Raw genomic sequence first — 22,489 nt, forward strand, 5'->3', positions numbered from 1 at the left:
CCAAAATTTGGGTGAAAATTGATAAAAACCAAATAAAGGATTTTATAAAATGAGGGATATTTTTGGTAAAAACTGAAAACGAAGGGCCAAAGTTGTATCAGATTTACTCATTACCAAATACCAATGTTTGGATCAAATTATTAACTTCTACTGATATTTCATCTGTCAGTTCATCTGTTTTTGTCAGTGTACTGAGTCTGAGTATTAGGATACTGTGCTATCACAGCCTTATTCACATATAGTAATGCAAATCATGGGGGGAGGGTAGGTAAAGGGGGAGAAGAATGCCAGAACACTTTATCCCCATAATCTACCCCAACATATACCTCTAACAATCTAATAAACTTGTACTGAAAATATACTTTCAGAGATATAACTTAGTGCGCCGATAAATGTAACATTCAAACATGGCCAATCTTACCAAGTTTCACAATGAATCGTAAATGGGAACTGAAAAAAAATAAAACTGTTGCCCATCGTTACCGTAAATGTAAAGGAAAAGAAACACTGTAGGTGGGGATAGTCGTTCTGAGCCTTTCCTTTGGTATCTTGCATATAACTGTCCCAAAAAACCCCAACCGGGCTTCACTGTCAGAAATCTCCCATTCTGTAGACGTCTTGCCATGTTAGCCACAACTCCTAACCGGCTCTGACGACAGAATAAGAATATAATTTGACGCATTTCACTTTTCCATGTCTGTTTACCAGATTTTCATTTCCCTGTCTGCGGTCACTTACTCTTGATCCAGTCATACAGGTGAAAAGCAGTGACATGTCTGTGGCTTTTTCTCTCTTTGTGTTGAGACATAAAGGTCTAATGTGCCAAAAGGTTCAGAGATGGCGTTATAGTATATCAACATTGCGATTGAAGGAATGATTGCAGCTTGAGTAGACACAGCCTTAATCTAAAAATAGCAGTGAAGCCACAACACTGTGGGCTTCAACAGGGGCTAAGAACATGAATACATACCTAAGGTACATAAGCTGGCTTGTAGAGTGTGCTGAAGCCTGTGCCACTGCAGCTTCACTGCTATTTTTAGCCATGCTAGATGGATGAAAGCAAATGCGGATATATCTACCTGAGCTGCAATCACACTTTCAGTTACAGAATAGACGCACCGTAGAGACCAGAATCTAAAATTTGCCACTTTTCAAAATGATGTGTTCAATGGAGTCTAATTATGATGGTTTCTTCAACCATTTGCACGTTGTTTGTCTTACCTGGTAACCATTCAAAGAGTTGGTTGTTGGGTTTTCCTAAGGCTGAGGGACTTAATGAAGGGAGGCTGTTGGGGAAACACAAAGGCATTCAACAAGCATCTGAAGTTATAGTAGAAATGACATATGGAGCTGCCTGCTATATGCTCTTGCTTTATACACTTTTCACTTGCACATACATGTACATTCTCTCTTGCAGAAAAAAGTCATAATCATAGTGAAGCAAAAAGAAGGGGTCACATTCTATCATGTCTTTGATAGTCTAGCCTGATGTTCCCATGACACAAGTTAGCTAGATTGCATGGGACAGCAGCAAATCAGCTGTCTTATTCCTCTCCTTTCATATTTACCCAGAACATTATAATGTTTAGGGAACACAGAGTTGTATGGTTTCTCCACATACACAGAGATAGACAATGGTTAAACTGACCACTGTGTTCTCATTTGGTCACCACAACATCCAATGTGGCCTTGTTGGCCTTTGTAAGCAGTAATGGAAAGTTGTTTGCTATGTTTCAGGTCTGATAGTAAGATTTTTGGCCAGTATTTTAAGACATGAGTCAATGGGTGCTGCTTAGCACTCAGGTGCCTAAGTGACTGGTTTTTGAAAGTACTAAGCGTCATGTGTAACGTGTTTCATGTTAGAGAGAGAGTTTTGAAAATGTCAGCCTTTGTCCTTAGCGATCTTTTGATAAGATCAGTTACTTGTATAATGCCACAAGTAATCCAAACAGGAATAAGAGAATTCTAATTTTTTAGAGGTGGGATGAACTCCTTTAGGCAGTACTACTAAATCCATAGATGTACAGGGACTTATGGGAAAGCTGACTACTTTTGTTTACTCTTGACACGTTATTTATCAAGGGCCATTCTCTAAGCTGCTCTGTGTAATTAATGGAAGAACAACACAACGTCAATTGCAAAAATTGCAAAAGTGGCAATAGACCTTTCAGAATTTGATTGCACTGAATGGCCAATGATGTGGCATTAGTGTCAATGCTCTAAGTTGTTTGAGGGTGATGGAAGTCACATAGTGCTGCATCAGCAAAAGGAATGAGCTGGAGTAAGAGCATAAGGAGTTTATGGCGAAATAAAGTATGGTGGGAGTGACTCCTGTTGAGCAACAAATGTTCTTTCAAGTTGTATTTACTTTAATCTTGTATTTTGTTCTTTCAATCTTTGCAACATTTGCTTTTCATTCAAAGAAACAACTGTCAATTTATTTTTGGTTTTACTTCAGAAGTACCTGACTAGAATTCTCAGCTTCAGCTGGAGAAACATGCAGGAGTTCAGGTTATGTTTCCTGTTTAAAGTACAGGAGCACATATATTTGGTATGAGAGATGATCAACATAGTGGTCCACTGAAGCTCAGAGTGACCAGTGCTACGTGAAGTCACCAAGTGACTTCAAATGGGTTCTGGCTGTCCACAATATTACCCTTTCTCTAGGTTATTGTTCAGTGAGTCCAACTACATATTTATATCAACCAGGAATTTAGATCTTTAGTCATAAAGTTATTATATAGAAACTGCCATTATGTTTTACTGCTGAAACAAATTCTAGCCCATAGCAAATAACAATGATCACATTAATATTATCATTTCTATGGTATCGTAGTGTGCATAGCAATTTACAAATACATGATTTACAGATACAGAGGATATTGCAATATAAGGCCTTGTCTTCACGTTGGGGTGGTGATGGGGAATGTGGTGTTAACTCAAGATAACCAAGTTGAGGTAAAATCTTAGTGATGACAAGGCAGGCGGTAGTTTTCACACGAGTTAGCAGGTTAAGTAAAGAACAGACTCCGAATATAGTCTTTAACTCTACCTGCTAACTTCTGTGAAAATTTCAACCTGCCTTTTCATCACTAGAATTTTATCTCAAACTAGCTAACTCAAGTTGAGAACACACCTTTTCCCCCATTTGAGACCAGGCCAAAGGGTGTGCATCTAGAGCCCTTACTACATGAATAGTCCTTTTGATTATAATAGGTCTAATCACAGGAGTAAGTGTTGCAAAACATTTAGCTGAAGGACAACCAAAGTTGACAGACAAAAGAAGCTTGTCCGAAAACTATCCTTAGCTGGGTATTGTTTCCAGGGAATTTCCCTTCTCAAATATAATCCCTGACCACTTTATTTATTGGTCATTTGAATAACGTAAGATTACTTGAATAGTTTGAATAATGGGGGGAAACAGGTTTGTTTATAATTTGAGGTGCTGGTATTTGTAAATAACTTAATTCTGCCCCTCTTTAAATATTACATCTGTGTCTGTACATTTTTTCCTAATCCCAGACAAAGATGTGGAATGTCAGATAAGGTTCATTTATGAAGGGGGTTATTTATCATTGCTAAAGGACCTTCTTCCCCTCCCTGAACAATCGCTTTGAGGAAGAGAAGTTTACTGGCACCTATGGTGTGTATCTCCCTTTTAAAGGGCTACTGGGGGATAATGTGACACATATGGATGGGTGCTGTCTGGTATGATAAACTCTAGAAACCTTTCTGGATATCCAAGGGATCTAGGGATTTGATAAGCAAGTCTATAGGAAATGGAAGAGGGGATCTTGGGGACAATATGGCAAAGGCTGACCAGAGTGGTCAGAGATAGAAACACAGCTTTAAAGAGAGAGACAGTTTTCTATTCATTCTACTATAACTAACCTGAAAAGATCTTATATAGCTTAATTTATGAGAATTGTAAATCATAGAGTTATGAAGACACCCCCAAAATCCCAGTCAATGGACCTGGGAAAGAGGTTTTCTCGCATTGATGTGTGTTACCTGGGGTTGCAGTCAGACCAAAGAAGAAAGATCTTGGAGTTGTCTGAAAGTGAAAAAACTTTATCCAAATTACTATGGTAAAAAGAAAAACAAAGAAACTAGATAACAGCTCAACAGACAATATTTGTTAAACACAAAATACGTAGCAAGTACTTCAACAGTTCTTCAGTTTCTTTTTTAAAAAGAAACTGATGTGGTTGGGTTTGTTTGTGGAGAGGTAGAAAATGTTTTACGTTTTAAAAACTAAGTGTTTTTAAATTTACCTGGAGGAAACACCCTCCGGATGAAAAATGGTAATCCATTTTCTGTGCCTCTGTTATCCTTAGCGTCTCTGCTGAAATTGCAGACTAGGGCTAAGTAGTTTGAAAAGCCTTAACTAGGAAAACAGAGCTAGTTTTATGCAAATTTGGTAAAGAGCAGCTATGGAATGGAATGATCCTGTCTTTATTTAACAAAATACTGCAACCTCTTAGAATCTGCAGAAGAAACTTTGACTTGCAATGGAGTCTGAAATCTTCCTAAAACAAACCCCACTCCCCCGACCTTGCCTCTGCAGCATAGAATGTTTCTCCAAGTTACTCAGCCTTAAAAGTTTATATGTCGGTACAGAAGCTACATGCACACTCTTGAAAAGACAATAGTAAATACAATTATTTGTTTATTGTTTAAAGAGAAAAGAACATGCATGCAGTGATGCACTTCTTGACACAGTAAGCAATGGGATTACAAAGGAATCTTAAAACGTACATTATTTGACCAAGTGCAGGTCTTACCTAATGGGTTGTACATCTGGTGGCTTGTTGTGGGGGCGCCCCTCTCTCTCTCTCTCTGTCTCTGAAAATGGACTGTGACTAATGCACACTCTCCTGTAGCACTACACATGTGATCAAATATATTTCACCCTTGCAAAAAAAGATAAATTAGAAAAAAAGAGCCATTCATCCATCACGCTAAGAACATAATTTTTAAAGATGATTTACAATGAAATAAAAAACTTGTGTGGTTGGAACTTGCCATGCTTAATCACGAGTAGGGTTTTGCAGAATCTGGGCTATATTCTGCTTTTTCAACAGGATGATCCTGTATCCAAATTGCACTTTCATGGTGTTTTTGAAGAATTATTAAGGAGTCTGGGGTACTCCCAGAGGAATTTTACTAAAATTCCTGGCCCTTTATTCAATGAGGTGCATTCCAAAAGGTAAAATGTTTGCTCTTCAGAAGATTTGTTCTGAACATGAATTATAGGTCATGCAGGTAATGATGCCTATAGTTAAAGTTGCCTGGCACTTTCCATTCTAAGACCCTGTTTTCAGTTACTTATAACTCTATCAAATTTTACTCATTCTAGCAGAAGTTTACCATGCTGGGTGTCCAGCTCAGGCTATTGTGTTTATTGTTCTTTTTAAAGCTTCAGGTAAAATGGTTCTGCTGTTTCTGAGAATTGGATTAGGGGAAAATATATTGTTCTGACCATGTTTTTAAAGGGGAAAAAAGAATTTACAACCACTTTTGCAGAGGTGCTCTAGCGTCTCCGTACTCCAGAGCAGGAACATGAAATTTGGCAGGGGTCCACCAGGATCTCAGCAATGTGGCTTTAGCTGTCCCTATAATTTTTTTCCCAAATTTGGCTGTGTTATAAGTAAGACCCAGCAAAAATTGTTACTTTTATTTAATTAATGGTAGCATCATGGGTAAATGTTGGAACTTCTTTGGGATATGCATGGCTGCTGAGTCTACCCCGCTTCCTCAAAACTGCTGAGATTTTTCCAACAGTAAGGAGGCAGAAGCACGGATAAGGCCATGGTTGCTCATAGGAGTTTAGTGGGCTGATCACATCCTGGATGGAGGTGGCAGGCCAGTCCCATCACAGAAAGTAGGAGGATGACAGGCTCGGGGCGGGGGGAAATCTGCCACGTGGAGCATAATCAGGTATGTGAGGGGGTCCTGACACAGTGAGGAGATGGGATAGACCCATACCCGCACACATGCTCACGCTCCAAACAGTGGATCTGAGTCTTAACTCCTCACTAGCTGGTACTGTGGTGTCTCCAGGTGCCATTGTGGGGCAGGGCAGGCCAGGCCCCAGATCCTAATTGCCACACATTGTCAGAGCCACCCCTTCCCTTCTGGCTAGCCAAGAAGCAGCAATAGTAGTCTGGGGCTAAGCATGGAGTGAGCTCGGCCTTGATCCCTACCCCTGGGCTGGGCTGCGTGGTGAGATATCCCCTGTCCTGACAGGCCCCCTCATTTCCTGAGGTAGGACCAGCCTGCCATTTCCCTGTTCCACTCTGGGATGGGAATGGCCCACTAGCAGCCAAATTATGCCTCCCCGCTGTTGGAAAAATCATGGTATTGATCTAATTACATGATTTCCATGCAATCTGTGAAACTATAATTTACACAGGGCCCTAGTTAAAAGTCTCTTAAAAATCTCACTTCACACCTGCTCAAGAGACCTGTTAGAGTTTGGCAGCTGAATTCGCAGATGAGTCCATCTGCAGCAAGCATGCTCTGTCCCAGGACTACAGGGGCTGAGCAGGACCTTCCCTGCAATTGCTCCTCCTGGCACTGGGCCTGCTGTGGCACTAGAGCTGAGAACAGTGAGATTCTCTGTTCTGTGCTCTCCATGCTTCCTTGAGGAAGCTGTCTCACTAGAAAGCAGAGGAATGAGGAGAAAAGAGGGGGACATCAGGAAAGAGTTGCAAGGCAAGGGAACTTGGGTAGAAGTTGGGGAGGGGACAGAGAAGGGAGGGAGTATAGGAGCCTGGCATGGAGGCGGGTTAGACTCAGGAGTTGGGGACTGGAGAGGATAGGAGCTAAAGGGTGGGAGTTGGGAGGCAGGGACCAGAGCTGGCGTGGGGTGAGAAGGGGTAAGAGCAGAGAGGCTATGGGGCAGGGGAAGAAGGATCTTTAACCACTGGAGAACGCTCCCCTATAGAGCTTGGAATTAAATCTATGATTCCAGAGTCAAAACATTCCTTTGCTGTCAGAAAATACTTCTGAAACCCACTGGCAAAGTGTGCATCTCTGTCTCCTAATAGTGGCAACTCTACATAGGGGAAACAGCATTCTAGGGCCACCAGTTAATTTGTTAGCTCAAGAGATTCGTAATTTGTGCTGTGGACCTACCCAGCCCAATTCAGCTGATGACCAGGTGGAGATGTGGTGAGAGAACTTTAACAAGGGGCTCTCATCTTTGGGACAAAAATTTACTTGAAATCTATAAAGGTAAGCCATAACAGAGTGAAATCTCTCACATCTGGGATTATTCGTATATTATTAAAGTTCTACTGTCTTCCCCTAAGCCCTTAGGAGGAGGTCTGTCTCAAAGCCTCAAAATTCTTTCAGTACCCCCCCTTTTTAATTTTACTATTTCCACTCAAGACTCCACATCATGCCAACTCTCATTGTCGAGGATGGCTGCACGTTGCTTCCAATAGGTCTCATTAATGCCACTCTTCAAATGGTCAGTGGTTGTTACAAAGTAACATAAGGCAACATGTTGCCTCCACAATACTCCCAGCCCTGCTAGCTGAAGAGCAAAATCCACCATACCATCTCAGCCTCTGGTCCCCTGCATAGCAAAAGACCAAGATACTATTTTGCTGGTCATCCTGTTGTATGCTAAATAACAAAAGAAATCAGTATGAGCCCCTGTTAAAACAACTGTGATAACCATGGGTGATTCATGAATAATATCACAATGGCCTCAATTCCTTTCAAACGGCAACTATTAAAGGAAAACTTCTAGAAATATCACCCCTTATTGATATAAAGGAATCTTAGTCTTAAAAATGAGTTAAGCTGAATCTATTCACACAAATATTGAAGATACTCTGTGTGGTAGTATGAGTTTTCTTTATGTTCCTTCCACTGCATAAGAGTTAACAGGACTGGTGGCATATTCACATGACTGTGTATATTTTGTACACACACATGCACTCTCTCTTTTATTCCACTTAGCCTTCCACTGCTAACCTCCATTTGGCTACAGTCTCCTCCTTCTTTCATACCTGACCAAATATTATTTCTAAAAGTTAGGGATTGACAAGGTACACATGAAATAAACAATTCCATTTTTTTATTGTTGAAACTTTCCTGCTTCTAATCCTCATTCTGCTATCCTCAGTGCTTGCAGTATTATGGCTAATTTGGCCTGTGAGCTTCTTTGGTCCAGGATCTTGTCTTCCTACAGGTCTTTGAATCACCTTGCAAAAATACGTTCTCAAGCTACATATTACCATTTAAAGTAAAATAACATATCACCATCAGAATGACATTTCTTAAAACGCTTTACTACAGCAACAAACCTCTCAATGAAAAGAACATCCGCTTTCAGACGATACTTGCTTTCAATGAGCCCTAACTGTTCAAGTGTTACAAGTTCTAAAATCATATATTCAAGGCTCAAATTCCTCCTTAATGTCACTCTGTTGCCTTCAGTGGAGTGACGCCAGGAAGAAATTTGATCCAAAAATGTTATAAATTTTTATCCAGTATTAAAAAAACTGTACAGAGCAATGTGCAGTTTCAGCCAATAAATGTAAACAAATGTTCACTGGAAAATTATACAGAAAATTTGTACAGAAATAAACAAAGGAATATGAATATAAATAAGGTCACAGGAATGATATGGTATGCATGCTATTAGCTCCAAGGTATTTTTGTTTTAATTAATTATAACGTACCTCCTTTATTCTGCTGGTGAAGATTTTATCAAGGGCCTCCATCTTTTGTTCATTAATAATAGATGACAAAACAAAGGAAGTAAAGCACATGCATGGAAAATTTAAACTCAAAACCACATTATCCTGTGTGCCTGCAAACTTTACAAGATATCCAATGAGCTGCTGAGTCGGTAATGCCACAGATGTCACTTGCCTGGCTTAAAAAGGACTGAGGCTTCATGTCAGTGTTTAAAAGGTCAAATGGAAAGCTTAAGAATTGAAATTCATTTACCGTGTAAATCTGCACTGGTGGTCTGAATGAATAAACGAGATAATCACACACAGCACCCTATACAGACTTCTAATTACACTAAGTTGAAAGCTGCATGATACAAGACTACTTGTCTATTTTTTTTAATACAGTATTATAAAATATATATTTATTCAAGCTGGGAAACACACCTCCCAGCTGCTGCATAGACATACCCTAAGGCTTAGTCCACACCACAAAGTTTTGTCAGAACAGCTGTGTCTAGAAGTATGGGGCGGGGGGAATCACACCCCTTATCTGACAAAGTTATGCCGGCAAAAACCCCAGTGTAAACGCAACTATGCCAACAGAAAAGTGCTTCTGTTGGCTTAGCTAATGTCATTTAAGGAGATGGGTTATCAAAGCTATCAGGAAAACTCCTGTCTGCTTATTCTGCACCCACACTAGGGAGCTCTGCTGGCATAGCTGTACTGAAAGAATTTGAGGGAGATTTTCAAAAGCACCTAAGAGATTTATCAGCACCTCATCAGTGGTGTTTGTTTTGGGTCTGTGCCTATTCAATGAAACAGTTGTGTGTATGAGGGATGTTCTTAAATTTATAATGCCTTTTTTCCAAAGTGCATTTGTGTCATTGTATTGTTATGATTTGGGTTAAACCTCTTTTGCAATTGCGGGTGTAACTGACGGTCTTAAATTAAGGCAGTTATAGGCAGCCAGTCCCTTTATGTAACTAAGTAGCTGAAACAATAGCAGCCACTGGCATGTATCACTGCCTTAAAAAAAGGTAATATGGGTAGCCGGCTTTTGCTGGATATTGTTTTGTGAAGGTTTGTGTGTCTGTAGCTATGTCCACGCTACAGGTGTTACAGCAGTGTAGCTCTGCTGTAATCCATAGTGTTGACACAGCCTAGCGTGACAGAAGAGGTTTTTCCATCACTGTAGGAACTCCACCTCACCTAGTAATAGTAGTTAGGTCAACGGAAGCATTCTTTCTTTGACCTAGCTGTATCTACACTGGGAGTTAAGCTGTCATAGCTCAGGGGGGTGGATTTTTCATGTACCTGAGCTCTGTCATTTTAAGTGTAGACAAGGCCTGTGTGAGCAATAACAGGAGAATCTGAGAGAGAGAGAGAAGGTAGAAAGCCAAGGACACAGCCTGGACAAGCTCTGGGAGTGTGACCCTGGGGAAAAAAGCCTAGTGAGAGAGCTTTTGGGGCAGAGTGCTGGTTCAAAGAGGCTTGGAGCAAAGAAACTCTCTCTTGTTTTAATTCCTTCTGTGCTCAGGGAAACAGGTTAAAACTGCACACAGTTAATTCCCTTTTTCAGAAACTCAGCTAAGGCACGACTGTCCAGTCACCAAGCAGTATCTTTCTCTTGGACTCTCCTGCTCAGCACACTCTTCTCTTTTATTGTCTTAGTCCCTGGGCATTTCACCTTGAGAAGGGAATCCGTTAGCACAAAACTGCTCATCTAGAGGACCATGTGGTCTTGAAAGGTGTGCCTGTGCATTAATTCCCTTCTATACAGCTGTTATGCAACACAAAGGAACCTCAAAAAAGGTTTGATTGTCCATTCAGACAAAGGAGAGTGCTTTTACCCACCTGTCCCTTTAATGTGTGTCTCAATATGGTTCCTGCATGAGGTCACTTTAACTTTTTCTATGGAAAGTTTCATACTGAGTGCTTATACATTGATGACTCATAACATGTATGACCTTAGCATCTTTTGCTGTAATAATATAGATATACTTGCACACAGTGAAACAAAAGAATAACAGATATACAGGTTTCAGAGTAGCAGCCATGTTAGTCTGTATTCACAAAAAGAAAAGGAGTACTTGTGGCACCTTAGAGGCTAACAAATTTATTTGAGCATCGGATGTAGCTCACGAAAGCTTATGCTCAAATAAATTTGTTAGTCTCTAAGGTGCCACAAGTACTCCTTTTCAGATATACAGTCACTCCTCTTCCAACACACTTATCTGACAGACACAGGCATGAGTACAGATTGCACATAAGGGCAAATCTCACAGACTCATAGACTTTAAAGCCAGAAGGGACCATTGTGATCATCTAGTCTGACCTCCTGCACATTGCAGGCCACATAATCTCATCCACCCACTCTTGTAATAGACTCTGAACCTTTGTCCCTGTGTTTGATTGGGAAGCAAAGAAACATTGTTGGGCCTTGCTTACACACAGAAATTGTGCTGTTTTAACAAAACTATTTCATTAAACCTGCAGAAACCCCTGTGTGGACACTTCAGCATCAACTTAATACTGATTGTATCTATTGAGCTTGCACCTGTGCCTGTACTGACACAAACTAAACAGCTGTAAACCAAGCTTAAAACAAATTAAGAGTGTTCATACAGGCCTTTGCATTAATTTAACTGACTCTGTCTAAAATAACCCTTTCATTAAACTGGTATAAATCTGTGTTTAGCAAAGAGGATGTGCAGGTGCAAAGAGTGGGAGGAGATGTAGGATGAGATGAAAGAAAAGTTGTGCAGATCAAGACTTGACTAGAGATTTGAACACAAAGTTATGCAAAGCCAGGGGAGAAGCCAGCTTCAGAATTGGAATTTGGCCAGGATACCAAGATTTAACAGCTCAGAAGGTACTGTGGAATCCTTAGTGACCACAAGCAGGCAGGCTCTCTGACTTGTCCAATTGAAAATATTGCTATATTGACTACTACACAAAGAAATTAATATAAACAATGTCATTCCAAAGGTGATAAGAAAATGAAGGGTGGAATTTTATTTCGGTAAACAGAGAGATGGGATAAGAATGGTCTAGTTCCAGAGGAGAAAAGATTTAGAAAACAAATATTTATATTCTTGAATAAAGCAACAGTAAAGTGTAGCCAATATATGATTTTGCTGTTGTTTTGTTCAATAATATAAATATTTGCTTACTGTTTACACAGTAAGGGAAGCAAACTGGCAGAGACCTGGGCGATAGCAGAGGGAAGAAGCTGGTCTATTTCATCCTTCCCACTGCTGTAGGAGACGCACATCAAAACAAAACAAAACAAACAAACCCCCCTGCACACACACACACGCAGGCACAACCAACTGGTGAAAACAGTGCTTCTCTGGAGTTGGCTAAAACATTGTTCCACAGATCTGATTGCATGTTTTGTAGCAATTTATTGTAGCTATATTTCACAGCTTTTTTCATGCTTATATTTTGCTTTGACTCTCTTCATCATCTCTTCCCACTACAAGATAGTTATGCTGGGAAGTTGGTATCCTAACTGGTAGTTGGTATAATGACTAGAGAAGTATTTACAAGTTTTCATGACTGCTGTGTGATGTATCCGGTTAGACAGAGTTCTGTGGTTCATTACGTTGTGCCATTACAAACCTGCTTGGTGAGGTACAATAAGTACAGTAGAATGTATGACACAATGTAAAGTAGTAGTTTGTTTTCAATGTTATATTGTATCTATCCAAAATATTCACTAGATCAATTGTAGTTCAAGTACTCGCTAAAAGACTGGTTAATATTTATACATGATCGTTCAAATCTAAGGATAATTTAAATAACGAGATATCTCCTTGTGGATGTTTAGCTGTCAACTCAATCTCAACATTGCCAAAACAAAGCTCTTAATCAACTTTCCCCTACTTACTTTCTCAACATATTGCCAGACACTCAGACTCAAATGAGGTGTCCTGTTCAACTTGAACCTTTCTCTAGTCTTCACATCCAGGCTGAGTCTAAATCTTGCTGATTTTTTTTTCCTGCACAACATCTGTAAGATAAGAGAGGCTTTATCTGTCTACAAAACTAAAACTGTTGTCCAGAATCTCATCTCAATTACTGCAATATCTTTTCCTCTGTCCTGACAAAAGCTATCTTGCCCCACTTATATCCATTCAGAATGCTGTTGCAAAGATCATTCTTCTAGGTCATCACTTTGACCATGACAGCCCTCCCTTTTCATCCCTCCACTGGCTCTCCATTCTCTATTGCATCAAATATGAGCTACTTGTCTTCACTTTACAGGTCCTTCATGACCTATCCTCCCCCCACCTATCATCTGTCCTTCACAATCAAGCAATAGACTTCTGCCTCCACTTGACCAATGAATGGTGGGTGCCTCTATAGCCCACTAGTTAAATTTGTAAACAAGACCTTTGTGCTTTCCCCATGCACCTTTGTGCATTCCCTCCTCAAGTTTGGGAGATGCTCCGCATAAACATCTACAAAGCTACCTCCTTATCCACATTCAAAATCTCAAAACTCTCTTTTTCATTGATGCCTACAAAATAACTTTACAACTATTAGGCCACTGGTGTGCCAAGACTAGAGCCTGTCACGCTGACCAATATTGTTTCCTTGTACTCCCCTGTCTAGATGCAAATGTTGTCTCTTTTCTTGTATTTGGATAGTAAGGACTTTGGGGCAGTGGACCATCTTCTGGTTCAGTTTTTGTACAGTACTTCATCCTGGTCCATGACTAGGGCTCCTAGGTGCTGTGGCAATACTTAAATAAATAAATACATCTCTAGCAACACAATAAACATCATAACTTAAAGTTAGTGTGGAGAAAGTAGTCAGTTTTTTTTAAAGAGACAAATTACTGTGAACAAATCAAGTGTGTCAGTGGAAACTGCTGAAATCATAACTAGTATGAAAAGATTTCATGTTTCTCAAAACTTATGCAAAAGTTCAAAGTGGCTCCTATTTTCTTGCTGCCAGTACTGTCACAAGTGTCCTAGAAATTATTTTCCATTAAACAGATTGAAACTGAATCTATCACTGCTTCCATTCTTTCAGAAACAATTTTTTTTTTTGGAGCAGCTCCACAGAGGACCAGCTATAAGCAGTGTGATGTGTGTGTGTGTGTGTGTGTGTATACACACACACAAAGCACATGAAAAGTTCTCAACAGTTGACAAGAGGGGGTGAATATCAAGAGAGGGAAAATTATTTTTGTAGTGACCCATCCACTCCTAGTCTTTATTCACGCCTAATCTGATGGTTTCCAGTTTGCAAATTAATTCCAGTTCTGCAGTTTCTTGTTGAAGTCTGTTTTTGAAGTTTTGGCTCACTACAAACAGTAATTTTCCCTCTGCTGATACTCAGACATTCTTGTCAACTCTTGGAAATAGCAGATGTCCACTTTGATTGCATTGGCCTCGTTAGCACTACAAAAGTAATTTTCCCCTCTCTTGATACTCACTCCCTCTTGTCAACTGTTGAGAATAGGCAACTTCCACCTTAATTGAATTGGCCTCATTAGCACTGACCTCCCACTTGGTAAGGAAACTCGCATCTTTTCATGTGCTGTGTGTGTGTGTGTGTATACACACTGCTGACTGTATTTTTCACTCCATGCATCTGATGAAGTGGGTTTTAGCCCATGAAAACTTATACCCAAATAAATTTGATAGTCTCTACAAGGACTCCTTGTTGTTTCTGCTGATACAGACTAACACGGCTACCACTCTGAAATCTTTTCTTTCTGTTTAATTCTTACAGTGTGTTCTTGCTTTCTATCCTTCCTAGGAAAAGGTAAACACATATATTTGTGTAAAAGTCAGAGTTGTTGGCTGCCAGGCTCGTAATGAGAGGAAGAACCAGATCAGGTAAACCCTGCTGGAGGCACATGTGCAGCAGGTTAGCAAATAGGAACCAGATGCACCGAAGCAGGGCAAAAGTCAGAAACTTGAAGAGAAAAGTCGGGATAGCTAGGAAAGTTGTGTTTCAGAATTGGCTGGGAGTCTGGTATCATTTTTGAGCCAAAGTGTCATATACCATTCTTATATCCTTGGTTTTGGTTCTTTTCCCCGTAGTGGAGAGGACTCATAAATTCTATTTTTACCCTGACTATTTTTGAGCATCGTTCTCTGTAAAAGCAGACCGGGCCACTTGGTCTCTGAGACAGCCCTCACAAAGCCATAAGATACCAACTTTGCAGTGTTTCTGCATAAGCACTTCTGCAGTCTCTGGAGTGTGATGTTTCAATGGCTCCCTTCCCTCCCTCCCTCCTATAACTTTAGACTGTTTACGAGTAGCAGCCGTGTTAGTCTGTATTCGCAAAAAGAAAAGGAGTACTTGTGGCACCTTAGAGACTAACAAATTTATTAGAGCATAAGCTTTCGTGAGCTACAGCTCACTTCATCGGATGCATCCAATGAAGTGAGCTGTAGCTCACGAAAGCTTATGCTCTAATAAAATTTGTTAGTCTCTAAGGTGCCACAAGTACTCCTTTTCTTTTTAGACTGTTTAATTAGCCTTTCTACTCCTCCTCCTCCTCCTCCTCCCTTGCACAGTAGGGGGCTTTTTGGAGGAGATAAGAGGGACCTATAAGCTGTCTGGCAATGTCTTCAGTTACCTTCCCAGCTCAGAGCATGTACTTGCATATTTGCCATTTACATTACCCTGTAAAACATTGCAAACCTCAAGCGTTCAGATGTTGTGAGCCAGGCACCAAATTATTAAATTGATTTAAAAATCATGATTTAAACAAATAAATCTGAGCCTGTAGAGTGCACTCCGCATTTTAAAGCTTGTCTCCACAACCATGAGGGTTGCTGCTGCTTTTCTTTTTTTAAACATATATAATGAATGTCGAGATTATCATGCAATTTCTTGATTTCAGGACCTCGGGCTTTAAGAAATACACTAAAAATCATCAAACTCATGATAAAATTGTGAGAACTGGCAATACTGTGCTGTATCTTCCAGTATCAAACGTCTTCAAAACTGTCATGTTACAAGTATTAGATCATAGTTTTAGCAATTTGAATTTTAGTTGCTGAATTCATTACCTGATAAATTTACTTATCCCCCTCCCCCATTTTTAAATTTAATTCAGCTAAGTCTCATTATAGACCAGTTATGCAGGACATGGAGTTATTTTTCCCCCGCTGTACATAATATGAGTTTATAGTGAAATATAAAAGGTCACTTTCAACACTGGAGTATCTGTAGTCAAATCTACTCAAGCAGTTTTTAAAAAGTAATACCTCATTGAAACCTTAGAAATAAGCTTTATTTAGATAAATGTATAATTATAGCTCATACTTAATAAGGGTATCTGCAGGAAAAGAGTAAATCTGTTTGTTTAGTCATGCAGATTATTCCTCCTCTGAAGTCCTAAATTTATCATAATCCTTCCCAGAGCAACAAATTGTGATGTCAAAAATAGTGTGTGTGGGGGGGGGGAGGGTGATTCTCATCTTATTTATGCCCAGATCCTGCAAAGACTAATGTATGTGTTTAACTTTATGTGCTGTGAGTAAACTCATTGATTTCACCAATATCTTTCATTGGACTAGCTTCTGGTGATAGAGACAAGCTACACAGAGCTTTTTTCTTCAGGGCTGGGGTCCTGCACCACAAGAAGCGTTGTGTGTAGCTCAAAAGCTTGTCTCTTTCACCAACAGAAGCTGGTCCAGTAACAGATACTGCCTCACCCACCTTCTCTTTCTCATATACTATGTTTATAATGTTAAGAATAGACCCCAGACAATGACAATCAGGCCCCAGATCCAAGTATTAGCTATAGCACATGTAACTCTCAGGCTCAAATATCTGCCTTTAAAAAGTGCCCCTCAGACCTCTATTGACAGCTGTTCAATTTAATAAAGGTACTCTTGCTGAACTCCCTCCGTGATGTTAGAACCCCTAGTGGGATGTACACTAGGAGTCTGAACTGCTTGGATCTGGAAGATGGAAGCAGTACGCTCTTATAAGTGGAAAGGTGCATAGACCTGGACTGAAGTATAGTTTTATGTTAATCTTACAACTTCATTCATTTTCTGAAAGAATCCTACGTACCCTGGTGGCAGGACTTGTGTGTGTGTGTGTAAATGAAATCACCCTTCAAGAAGCTTTAAAGTGCAGTACCACTCTGAATGGTGATTAAAAGTGCCATCATGAGGCTCCATGTTTGTTATGTCTCAATGACTTTTACATTGTGTGTGTTCAGTTTGCAAATTAAAAAGAATTTTTCCCTGCTTTACTGTCAGCCCTGTAAACTAAACCTCAGATCTGCAAGGCAAATTGGGTGCTTTCCTTCTCTTGCCTCGTTGCTGCAAAGGTTCTGCAGTCCTCGTTAGGCCACCAGAGACTCCTCTCCCATCCCTTTGCCTTCAATGGATTGCACAGATGTAACTGATTGAAACTAGTAAACAATTCTGTTGCTGCCGTTTTTAAAAAAAGGAATAGTATCTAGCTGACAAAGTCAGCTGTGTTGGCTCTGCAAGACTAACAAGAATAAAAAAGCAGTAAGCACTTACTTTGTCACTAAAGTCATCAAGATATAACTGCTTATACACAAAGGGCCTAGTTCTTCTTTAATTCCCACCATTTTTACGCTGGTGTAGCTCCATTGACTGACTGAAAGCAAAGGTCAGTCAGAACTCCAACTTGTAATATAGCAATCTTCCTTTTAAGGAGACAAGGCTACCATCAGACTGCTGACCTCCGTTCTCCATTGACTGCAATGGAGTTACTCCTTATTTACACCAGTCTGAGCAGAATCAGGCCCACTGTGCAGATATGTTAGTGCCATTTTTACATTCTCCTTTTTACAAAGTAGATGCATACCCTACCAGGTACAACCAACAATTCTTGAACAATCTGGCACGTTTTTTTCCTCCACCTTTGCTTCTAGCAAACGTAGTATATGGTCATTATCAGGAAGCTTCTATTTTCTTCTAACTTCTGTAATATTTAAAGTTCTCAGTTGTGCCTCCTACACTACATTCTCTCAGACTTGAGGGGAAAAATTCAGTTTAAAAAATATAAATATTGTTTGAAAGGTTGACGGTCACTGTTGCTTCCCTTCCAAAACATACATTGTTAATTTATTCTCTAGATTAGATGTGACACATTACTTCTCACCGTGGCTTTGTCTACCAGCATTTGCAAATTTTCACTTATAACCTGGCAGTGATGGCCACCACTCCATTTTCTATTCCTATTTGTAAAATGTAATGAACTTCCTAGCTGTTAGGCCTAGGATGTGTGAAAAGCCACAAGATCAGAAGATGTTAAAACTGGGATTCTGACTTGTTTGTTGGTGTTCACAGCATAACACTGTAAGTGAGCTAACTCCTCCATACGTGAACCAGACCAACCCCCAATAAGTTTTTTAAAATCTTTTTATCAACTTTTTTGTTTTGGTCTTAATTTTATCACAAATAAAGGAATAAACTAATCTTGCTAGCAGGAGATACCCTTATTTGTTTGGAGAAACAAAAACATGATATTTTTGTATTAAAAAAATCTTTTATTCCTTTCATCATAGTCATTTCTGCAGAAACACAGTCAGAAATTTCTGTGTAGGAGTATGGATTTCTGGTAACAAGGCCACCTACACAAATTCACTGCAGGAAGTAGGAAGCCTATAAAACTTCACTCACGAAGGACACAGTTTTGCAAAATACTAAGTACCCCTCTACACCCATTTAAGTCAATGAGAACAGAAGGTACTGAGCCGTTAGCAGTAAGTGATCAGGATTGGACCACCCTAAATTTTGACTTGATGAGTCGCAGAGCTGCATATATTTGTGTTTCTCAATAAAATTCAAATATCTGCACAACCTCTCCCCATCCCACCAGAATAAACAGGATCCTGTTTAATACTTCTATAAAAGTTGTTTTGGTATTAGAAGGAATAATTTGTACTTAATTGTTTTATTTTTTCCCTAGAATAGGGGTGGGCAAACTTTTTGGCCCGAGGGCCACATCAGGGTGTGAAACTGTATGGAGGGCCGGGTAGGGAAGGCTGTGCCCCCCAAACAGCCTGGACCTCACCCCCTCCCACTTCCCACCCCCTGACTGTCCCCCTCAGAACCCCTGACTCATCCAGCCCCCCGGTCCTTGTCCCCTGACCATCCCCTCCTGGGACCCCCCCTCCCCAAACCACATCCCCCCGGGATCCTACCTCCTATCCACCCTCTGTGCCCTGACTGCCCTGACTTATCCAACCCCTACCTGTTCCCCGACCCCTGACCATCCCAGAACCTCTGCTCTATCTGACTGCCCCCCAGGACCACCTACCCAACCCCCCTCACCACCACACATGTGCTGCTGCCGCCCTCTTACCATGCCGCACAGAGCGGCAGGAGCTCACAGACCTGCTGCCCGCACGGCGGTGTGGCTGTGTGGGAGGGAGAACAGCATGGGAGGGGCCGGGGGCGAGCCTCCTGGACCAGGAGCTCAGGGGCGAGGCAGGACGGTCCCATGGGCTGTAGTTTGCCCACCTCAGTCCTTGAAGCTGTTTCATTTCTGGGGAAGGTTCAATTAATAACTAGACAGGAAAAGATTTCTCAATTCATATTTTCTCTTCAAATTTTAATTTTACAAGTCAGACTATACTATCAGAAAATCTTATTGTAAGTAGTACCCAATAGAGCACTTTATCTTTGCAGCAGTCCAGTGCAACATATATAAAGATGAAGATTTAATAAAGAATATTTATCTTCTATGCACCATTTTTTAACAGAGCAGTGTTGTTCAAAACTGTCAGCAATTTTGATAAATGTTCAGTTTAGTGGTTGTATGAAGGTGGAAGGAAAAAAGTTACCACTGAAAGCATATATTGAACTGAAAGATTTGACTACCATTTTTCTGCTAAAGAACTGCACACATCCAGAAAATATTGTCAGTCAGATATAGTAGACTATACCTTATCCGCTTTGGTTTCAAATACATTTTGAAAATTAAACTGTATGTTAATCAAAACTAGAATGTACCCGAGGTTAAAGGTACACTGTCAATTGGAAAAATCTCACTTCTGAATATTGTATCTACAATTGTTGTAGCTACAATAAACGTTAGACATTATTGGTCTTTCAGTTTGTTTACTTTGTTCATTTGGCAGAATTTTGTGCATAACTAGTTAACAATGGAGAAACTCGCTAACTGAACAGAGCCTTACAAATGTCAATTGGTGAGGAGAAAAGCACTTAATTTTTTCAAGGAAATTTAAATTAATTTAATGATAAATTACATATGCTATTCAATCAGGGTCCTGTCAGAAACTGGAGAGAGTCCAGGAGCAACACAAATGATGCAAGGTCTAGAAAAGCTGACTATAAGGCAAGGTTTAAAAACTGGGGATATTTAGTCTCAAGAGAAGACTGAGAGGGACCCTGATAACAGTCTTCAAATATGTTAAGGGATGTTTATAAAGAGGACAGTGATCATCTGTTCATGTCCACTGAAGGTAGGCCAAGAAGCAATGGGCTTAATCAGCAGCAAGGGAGATTTAAGTTAAATATGAGGGTACACGTTATAACTATAAAGGTAGAAACTATAGTCTTCCAAGATGGGTTGTAGAATCCCCATCATTAGATGTTTTTAAGAACAGATTGGATAAATAGTTGTCAGTGATGGTCTCCTGCCTAAATGCAAGGAGCTGGACTTGAGGACCTCTTGAGGTCCCTTCCAGCCCTACATTTCTGTGATTCTATGACTTTCATATAATTCCTCCCTCCAAAGGGGATGTTCTGTGTGCAAATAAAACTGTCTTTTCAAGAGACACCATCAAGTGGTCTAGGCCCAGCACTATAGGCTTAGCTTGAACAAAGAAAAAATCAGTTAAAAAAAACTTAATAGAATGGTTCTGATTAAATGTTTTTAGAAGTCAGTGAAAACTTTGGATTGAAACATCCCAATGCTGTGTTTACAATTCAGCTTTATTAGATCTGTACTGGTTGTTTTGCCTTATTTAAATAACCATGATGATTAGTCCTTTTCAGAGAGGAGATCGTTATCTTCAATTTATGGACGAGGAAATCAGGGCAAAGAGAGGTGAAGAGGAAAGCATACTGAAAAAGGTTCATATAAAAGACTAAATGCCTAGAAATTTTATTGGTGATTAGGCCAATAAAGGGAAGATTTTGCTTTCTCCAGTATTAACTGACCAAGCTTCTGACCACTTCACCATCAGAAGCTCTGATGTAAGATGATATGGGGCATTCCTTTACCAAAGCATGTTTTGTTTACCAAGGAAGCCTATATTCTTATCTAATGTTTTTAAAAATCAGGATTTATTTTATTAACAGCATGTGCTTCTTGTGTTTCAGCGCTGAGCAATGGGGATCTCTGCACAGGAAGAATCCCTCAATCTATAGAGCTACTCAATGCTTGCTACTCTATCCCTGAGGCTGCAGGATCTCCCCAGTCTCTTGAACATCCACTCTGTGGGGAAGAGAATGGCGAGAATATCTGTGTAACAATAGATTCACCAGTCCCATCCCTGATGTGATTATCATAGCAACAAATCCCCCTGCAACAAGCTAAATTAATAAAAGTGCAGTCTCAATATTTCACATCTATGCTTTTGAGTTTTTGCATATGTACATGCCACTTGGATAATTAGGTGTTTCCTCGATTTTCATGTACAAATAGCTTGTGTGCACAAGTCAGAAAAAAAGTAGTAACTGCATGTGCAACTATTAAATTTATGCCAAGAATTTTACACATTTACAGGTGGCTTTTTAAAATTTGATCCCTGAAGTCTTAACTCATCAGTGACAACCTTGTTATATTTTCTCCTGGGTACTTAATTCAGATGAGCAACAAATGACTTGAACATTTACAGGTTCAGTACTTAGTGAGAAACTAACTATTGATTTAATGTTCTCAGTTGGAGATCTGTAAGAAATTTTTAATCTCTTTATCTGATCTCTTATTTCAAACCTCAACCAAGCAAGCTACTTATTCAAGATAATTAATTTTAACCTACTTTCACTAGTCATTAAAGGCCACTGGGGAGGGAAAGTAGCATCACTCATCTTTAACTGTAATAACCTGGATGCCCTCTAGTGAGACTGTCAAGTTCTTTTTTCTATCAATTCTTTATCCTCTTACAGAAATAAATGGGAGGGGTTGTACATCACTCCTGTAATGTGAAAATCGGGGAACAAGTCTGACAACTGATCTTGTTGTAGAATCCACAGTGAATTCCAAGAGTTTGGTGGGGAAATGAGTGAACAGAGATAAAGTAATTGCCTTCCGTTCATAGTAAGACCATATGTTTACTTCTGATAGATGACCTCCAATTCTCTCTGCTATCCAGTATGCAGTAAGTACCTTTCTGCCTTGACTATCAGCTCTGGCTGCACCATAAGCATTAAAAAACTGAAGTTGTCCTCAAGTTTCCTACCATTATTGCCTGACCTTAAAGCTATTCACTAAGCAGGACAGTGAAGCTAAGAGGGCAGGCAACTCAACAACTTTATATTGTGGGATATACTCCTAATGGTTAAGTCAGAGTTTACCCTTTTCCACAGAATGGATAGTATGTTTGGTTGCCTATGCCAGAAGGCATCAGAAGATGCCTGCTGATTAATTTATACAGGAATGTGTTTGTGGGTATTTGTCATGTCCTCAACTATTTGGTTCCATGTTTTTAAGTGCCTGAGTTTTGTAAACATGATAGGCAACTATGGCTTGTTTTTGTTAACACCCTTTATTAGCTTTTGAAACTGTTTATGAAATTTCTTGGGTTTGTATTTTTACATCTTTTGTGTGTGTGTAGTTAAATAAACCTTTAAAAAATTAAA

At 39.8% G+C, this 22,489-nt stretch overlaps 1 long non-coding RNA gene across 1 annotated transcript in view; it reads left to right on the top strand.

The window, feature by feature from the left end:
* Positions 1-22,489, top strand: part of LOC119855183 — a 159,977-nt gene extending 137,488 nt beyond the window's left edge. The window contains exon 9 of the long non-coding RNA XR_006280746.1: positions 21,008-22,489. This is a non-coding gene — a long non-coding RNA (uncharacterized LOC119855183). The remainder of the gene's footprint in view (positions 1-21,007) is intronic.

This window comes from Dermochelys coriacea, chromosome 4 (genome assembly GCF_009764565.3).
Source record: "Dermochelys coriacea isolate rDerCor1 chromosome 4, rDerCor1.pri.v4, whole genome shotgun sequence".
Lineage (NCBI taxonomy): Eukaryota > Metazoa > Chordata > Testudines > Dermochelyidae > Dermochelys > Dermochelys coriacea.